Raw genomic sequence first — 7,156 nt, forward strand, 5'->3', positions numbered from 1 at the left:
CTAGTTCCAGAGTCTTAGGAGGCATATGAGGTGGAGAAATCCCAAGATTTAGACTTAAATAGAGTAGCCATGACCTAATTAGCAAAACAAAACCAATTGGTCGATTGATTGGTCGACTAGTCCAGTCGACCAATGAGTCGACAAATCAAGACAGCAAGTTCAAACAGTGGATTTGAAGGCTCAGATCAAGTCCAAACATAACGGGGTTTTGCACACACCTAAAGTGACTTACCTAGTAGGTAGAAATGCCTTCGAACCAATACAGAGAGCACTCCAAGTCCATCAACTAATCCGATCTTCAACAGGATGCAATTTCCATAAATGGAACACTGACATCAACACTCATGGATTTCAATCCAGCCACCAAGTCTTCTACTGAAATGGCCCAAAACTGACTTCTTGCCTTACTTCGGGTTGTCGGACCTACAAACAACAAGGTTTCCGGGTCAAGGTTAGGGCTGGGTTTCACAAGCCGTACTCTGGAATGGAAGCGGTCATGTTTAGTTTCTTTTGTTTATGTTTATGAAGACATTCTTTATAAGACGGAAGAGACATTAGCTTAGTTTGATTACTTCTTTTCTTTCCTTTCTTTTGAGAATTAGATGTATTCTTTTCCTTTTAGTTTCGAGCTACATTTCCACTGTAGTTGTGGAGTGACTTTTCCGCACACTCTACATTTTGATTATTTATATATTGGTATCATTTCTTTCCACACTCTAATTATATTATCTCTCTTCTTCTTATCTTGATCTCATTGATTATATAGTGTTACTTTAATTACATCTTGTTCATGATTATGTTATTGTGTATGTGTGAGGTTGGTTTTCTCGATACTTGATCTTCGAGGCTATGGATCACACACTCGGGTATGCCAGGTAGGGTACCGGCTGGGTGGATGTGACATATAGAAATCAAGTTCCGCATCAGGATTAGAAGAAATCTTCTCAATCTTCTCCTTCAATTCTAGATCTAAACCTTGTAATGCAATAATCATGTCTCTTAATATGAAACTCAGCCCTAACCTTGACCCGGAAACCCTGTTGTTTGTAGGTCCGACAACCCGAAGTAAAGCAAGAAGTCAGTTATGGGCCATTCCAGTGGAAGACTTGGTGGCTAGCTTAAAATCCATGAGAGTTGATGTCAGTGTTCCATTTATGGAAATTGCACCCTGATGAAGATGGAATTAGTTGATAGACTTGGAGTACTCTCTGGCTTGGTTCGAAGGCATTTCTACCTACTAGGTAAGTCACTTAATGTGTGTGCAAAACTCCTTTATGTTTGGATTTGATCTGAGCCTTCATTTCCCTATTTTGGACTTGCTGTCCTGATTGGTCGACTCATTGGTCGACTGGGCCAGTCGACCAATCAATCGACCAATGAGATCTGATTTTTGCTGATTAGGTCTTTGCTTGCTCTATTTAAGTCCAATCTCAAGTCTACTTCGGATTTTTACTATGAATTCTTCAAGAACCATGATTGATCTAATCATGGTAAATTTTTGTTTCCTAATCTGTGACTTGAAGACTTGATATGATTAGTGTTTTGAAGTCCTCTATATACAAGTATACTGCCATTGTAGTTTCCCCCTTGTTTAGTACCCTTTTGAACCACAAAATTCGGTTTTATATTCTAAAAACTATGATTTTTGAAGGCCACTGTCTCTGTTGGTCGACTCATTGGTTGACTGAGGCAGTAGACCAATTCTATCGACCAATGAGTACAGCAACCTCATATTTGGTCTGTTTTGGATGTTTTGATATCTTTCCTTATAAGTATCTTTCGTAATATGTTATATACACTTGTTTAGGACTTTCTTCCCAAGTCCTTTTGACACTTTTGTCCTTGGACAACTACGGGAATATTATGAGATGTTTCCGGAGATGCCCTTTGGACACCTTCCTAAACTATTGGATGACATATTTAGGGCTGTCTAGTGTGTTTGGCTAGGATGTCCTATTATGTCAGACCCTAATCGGAGGGGTATTGAGACCGAACGATCCGTGGTAGCAATGGGGATTCACGGGCACTCAAGATCGGTAACCAACCCATGAGGGGACGTGAGAGCTTCCCGTTTACCATATGTGGATAACCAATAGGGTTGATGAGTCTGTAGTCAGGGACTATGAGGACTCTAGTGTGAAAGATGTCGGGAAGGATCGCCAGGGGCGAGGAATGGACGTATCTGGGTCTGACTTGATGTAACTAAGTAGGAGACTTGCATTTGGCTAGGCTTTGACCTTGACATGCGCCGGTACTTAGACCAATGGTGATGTGAGAGAGTGGTGACACCCCCAGCCATGGAATGTCCCGAGGGATGCCGGACCCACTACCAAAAGGCATTGTGTGATGAGACCTTCCTAAAGAAGTACGGTGCTATGACTTAAAGCATGTCTGCCAATAGAGACCAGCATACATAGAGTTAGAATCATATTGCATCATGTGTTTCATATCATATAGCATTTTACTCTATTTTGAAATCCTGCTATTTATGTTGTTATGGATTAACTGCCTTACTGAGTTTCATTGAAACTCACTCCTTTTTGTACAATATCTTTTGTTAGATTACTCTACAGGTACTGATGACTACGAAGGTCAATATGAGGAAGCGCAAACTGAAGGGGCGTACTACACACAAGGTGCTGGCAACCATTTAGATTACATTGAGGATTCCTCAAGTGGTTTTGCTTGTTACCAGGATTAGTGAAATAAGCATGGTTCATCTACATCCCAAAGAAAAGGAACTAGCTACTCATTATTAAAAAGTTCATAAGAAAATAAAGATGAAACATAGGGAGAGAGAGAGAGATGTGGTCTTCTTCTTCAGCAATGAGAGAAATGAGAGCCGCGTTCGCCGTCTTCTTCTTCTCTGTGGTTGGCTTCTCTTTTATGTCTCCCGCACACAATGAATCCCCTCTCTTTACCCGTCGATTTGACCTTTATTCTTTCGAAATTTGGAAAAACTCAAAACTGTAAAGTTGTAGATATTTTCAATATCGTTCCATAGTATCTTGAATCACTGCAATCCAAGCTTGTACGAGAGAGATATGTCCAAAATACTGAAGGTGGGTCTGTTTATCCGATTTTCAGATTTATTACCAATTTTGTTCCTTAGACCTCCACCTGTTTCCAATTTGGCTAAGATCTCACTTTTCATGATTTCTTAAGCAGCAAGATTGAATGCCATGATTTAAAATCCACCAATATCTAATATATTTGCCAACTTTACTCCATATTATCTCTAATATCCAAAATCACCTTATTCCTGAAAAATACACAAAAATACTCAATTAGCTCTCTTTAATTAAATAAGTATGGGGAATTAAATCAAATAAATAATGGTAAATGAATGCTTATCAAATACCCCCACACTTGAGTGTTTGCTAGTCCTCGAGCAAAACAAAAAAAATAAAACTAATATAGAAAATAAAGAAAGAAAAACCTAACTCACTTTCGTAGGAATCACGGTTGCACTTAGCATGTGCAACAAGCCTTTAAACCCCTAGGTTACCCTAGTGGACTAGTTGTGTCTCGTGAGTGTTTGCAGAGAATATACACACAAAATTCATAAGTGCTCTTCTAATTATTCTGGCAGTAGTAAGAGTAGAAAGATAGATTCCAAGACAAAGACACTCCACTAAAGATTGAAGGGAATATAGGCACCCCCACACGTAAGCTCTTTACACCCTCTCTTGAGTCTAGCTCTAGGCAAACAATTCAATCAAGAAGTCTCTTCTTATCTTCAGTCTACCAGTTCACCCTCAGATAAGACTAAACTAGGTACCAAATAATACCAAGAACTCAAGATCTAAGCAATATTGACCTTTTTAGACATTTCACCTTTATAAGCACATTAATTCACTTCTTTCTTGAATGGTCACAGTTCTAGTCCATGCAATGTCTTGCCTCTTAAGCTTTCTAGATGGCCTATGTAACGAGTGTTGGGTCAGCCGCTCTCAAGCCAGATGGCCTTGAGGGACTAGGTGTTGAATACCCCTCGAACTTACTTACTCAAGCCAACTAGGCTACAGGCCAAGACTGGACCAAAGACACCCCAACTGTTTGACACGAGGCACGATGTTGGTGACACCGAGACCCGGTTACTAAGAAGGAGGTCTAACCTTTAAACTTCAGCATATTTTTTTCTTTTTCTTTTTCATTTTCTTTTTTCACATTATACTTCAATTCACTTCACATTTAAATAGTCTAAAATCGGTCTCAACTTGTCACCATAAGCACAAGGCAATACAAGATAACTAGATGGTCAAACCTTTTGGACTACCTGCAATTCCTATTTTCCGATTCAACCTCAGTCTCAAAATGTAAAACCCATTACTATTTTCTCAAGAGGGTGCTCATTACATCAGATGTGATTTCTAAAACACTTAAACTCTCATTTTGTATCTAAGCAAGGAATTAAAACATTTATCTTACCAAAGCCAGAAAAAATTGGGCACTTTTTATCTTTGTGACAATGCTCTACCAACTATCAACAAGTCTTACTTGAGTTGACACCCCCCCCCCACACACACACACTTAAATTATGCAGTGACCTCAGTGCATGCAAAAAAAAATAATAGAAGCAAATAGAGGAAAGAGTGTACCCGATGTTTGAACTCATGATAGAGCACGCAACAGTAAAACCTAACAACAAACAAAGAAAATAAAGGAAAAAGAACAAGAAATAATATCTAAACATATGGGTTGCCTCCCATAAAGCACTAAGTTTAGAGTCTTCAGCCAGACTCAGTAAGAAGCAGCCAATGGAGGTGGAAGCTCAAATCTAAATGTGAATGGTGAAGGCTCTAAAGAAGTGGAAGAGTCCAACGATGTGTTGACTTCCTCAATATTTAGGTTAGATTCCCCAAATGGCAAGTAATGTTGTAGGGGATCATCAATAAGCATGTTTGGAATATAATCAACCACTACCTCATCAATAAAATTAATTGCAAAGCACTCTTTATCTCTATTTGGGCTTAAAGATACATTCTTTATAGAATCTAGAATTGAGGACTCAAGAGCTTCAGGGAAGGAGGCTTTGGGAGTGTAAGATTCATGAGTAGGACCCTCTACAATCGGAATGTCCAACCCCTTACAAGGAAATTTATAGGAAATACTCACAGGTGGTGTTTCTTTACTAGGCTTGTGTGCATCATTGCCAATCTCATGGGTCAAATCAACCTCTTCTTGACTCTCAAGATCAATGGGCAATGGCTTAGGAGTAGGCGAAGGTGCATAATATTCCTTCCCACTGCATGCCACAACAGACATTGCTTGGACTTGTTCTTTCCTAAACCCAATTTGATGATTAGGGTTACCTATTGGTTGACTAGGTAAGTGGCCAACCTCCCTCCTACTAATGGCATCAACTAGTTGACCAAGTTGGGTTTCCAATTTGTTAATGGATTGAGAATGAGAATGTAACAATTGAGTGTTTTGCTCTAGTCCACTAAGCGCCTTTAGTACCTTATCCTCAAATGATAAATTATGTGAGGGTTGTGGAGATGATGGTAGCTCATTCCTATAGGCATTTTGTTGCATATTAAATGGAGGTGGCCTATAAGGTATTTGATTAGAGGGATTGGGCATTGAGTTTCGCCATGAAAAATTGGGGTGGTTTCGCCATCCTGGGTTATAGGTATTGGAATATGTATCATTGCCAAATTTAGAAACTCCTTGGGCCAAATGTGCATGCTCCTTAACAAACTCAGGGTATTGTGTAGCCAAATAGCACTCACAGACATGATGGGATATGCTAGAACATAAATCACATGCTTCAATCTGATTAGGTGGAGAGGAACTTGTAGGAAGTGGAGATGTGGTTTGTTGTCCTAATGACAAGAGATAATCCAATTTCTTAGATAGCAAGTCAACCTTAGCACTCATCTCAACAGTAGGATTGATCTCATAGAGACTGCTCCTCTTTGGTTGCCCAATGGATGGAATCTCAGTCCTAGTTGCGGAAGCATGGTGTTGGGAGTTTTCACTAAGGGTCTCAAAAAGTTCTCATGCCTCATTCTCATTCTTGTGCATGAAAGTCCCACCACAAGAAGAATCAACCATTTGCCTATGTCGGTCTCTAAGGCCATCATAAAAGCATTGAACCAATTGCCACTTAGGAATAGCATGATGGGGGCACTTTCTAAGCAATTCTTTTAATCTTTCCCAGGCCTCATGAAATTGTTCTCCTTCTTGTTGGGAGAAACTCGTTATCGCTCTCCTAATGCTATTGGTACGACCAATGGGGAAGAACTTTTTAAGGAACTCCTGTTGCATTTCTACCCAAGTGGAAATTTTAACATTGTCCAAAAAATGAAGCCAATGCTTAGCTTTATCTTTAAGGGAGAATGGAAAAAGAAGTAACCTTAAAGCATCAACTGAGAGGTTTTGAATTTTAACCGTGGAAGACACCTCTAAAAACTCATCTAAGTGCTTATAAGGCTCTTCATTGGCATGTCCATAAAAAGATGGTAGCATTTGAATCACACTAGATTTGATCTCATATTGAGCTGCCTCTATGTTAGGCAACTTAATACAAGAAACCGAAGTATATATCGTAGGAATGAAATGCTCACTCAAGGGCCTCATTGGAGGCTCATAGTTTGCCATGGTTCTTTGCCTTTTAAGGTTGGCCAAAGTCTCTTCTAACTCTAAGTCAAGTGGAGTCAACTCAGGGTTTAGGGACCGACGACCATGCTTACACACAGAAGAATAAAAAAAAGAATAAGCTAAATAAGGAAAATTAAAAGAAAATAACTATAGCAAAAGGGAGAGTTTAGGACGTACCTGAAGCGCAATCCACGTGATCTTTCGAACAAAAGTTATACATGTGGAATCTGAGGGATGGGGATTTTTAAAAATTAACCTAAACAATCCAATCTAATGTAAATATTACAATTGAAAAATCCTAAATACAATTATATCTAAGAAAGAAAAGATAACAACCTAAACTAATTATCAAATCGCTACTCTTGCAGTTACCTACAAAACAAAAGAAAAAGAGATTAGTTAAATAAGCAAAGAAAAATAAAAATTAAGAACACTAAAATTACTCTAAAAATTATGCCTAATTGACAAAAATCAATCCTAGCAACCGTGCTTTGGTTCCCCGGCATCAGCGCCAAAATTTGATCGTGTCGCTAACCAATCAAAAATAAAA

The 7,156-nt window shown here is 39.0% G+C and overlaps 1 non-coding gene across 1 annotated transcript; it reads left to right on the plus strand.

Annotated features, from left to right (window-relative positions):
• The first annotated feature begins 6,118 nt into the window (after nt 1-6,118).
• Nucleotides 6,119-6,225, plus strand: LOC149005160 (small nucleolar RNA R71). The gene has a single exon (XR_016170090.1). It is a non-coding gene; the product is annotated as a small nucleolar RNA R71 (small nucleolar RNA).
• The last annotated feature ends 931 nt before the right edge of the window (nt 6,226-7,156 follow it).

The sequence above is a fragment of the Hakea prostrata genome, chromosome 9, assembly GCF_041222555.1.
Source record: "Hakea prostrata isolate BN-2017 chromosome 9, UWA_Hpros_2, whole genome shotgun sequence".
NCBI lineage: Eukaryota > Viridiplantae > Streptophyta > Magnoliopsida > Proteales > Proteaceae > Hakea > Hakea prostrata.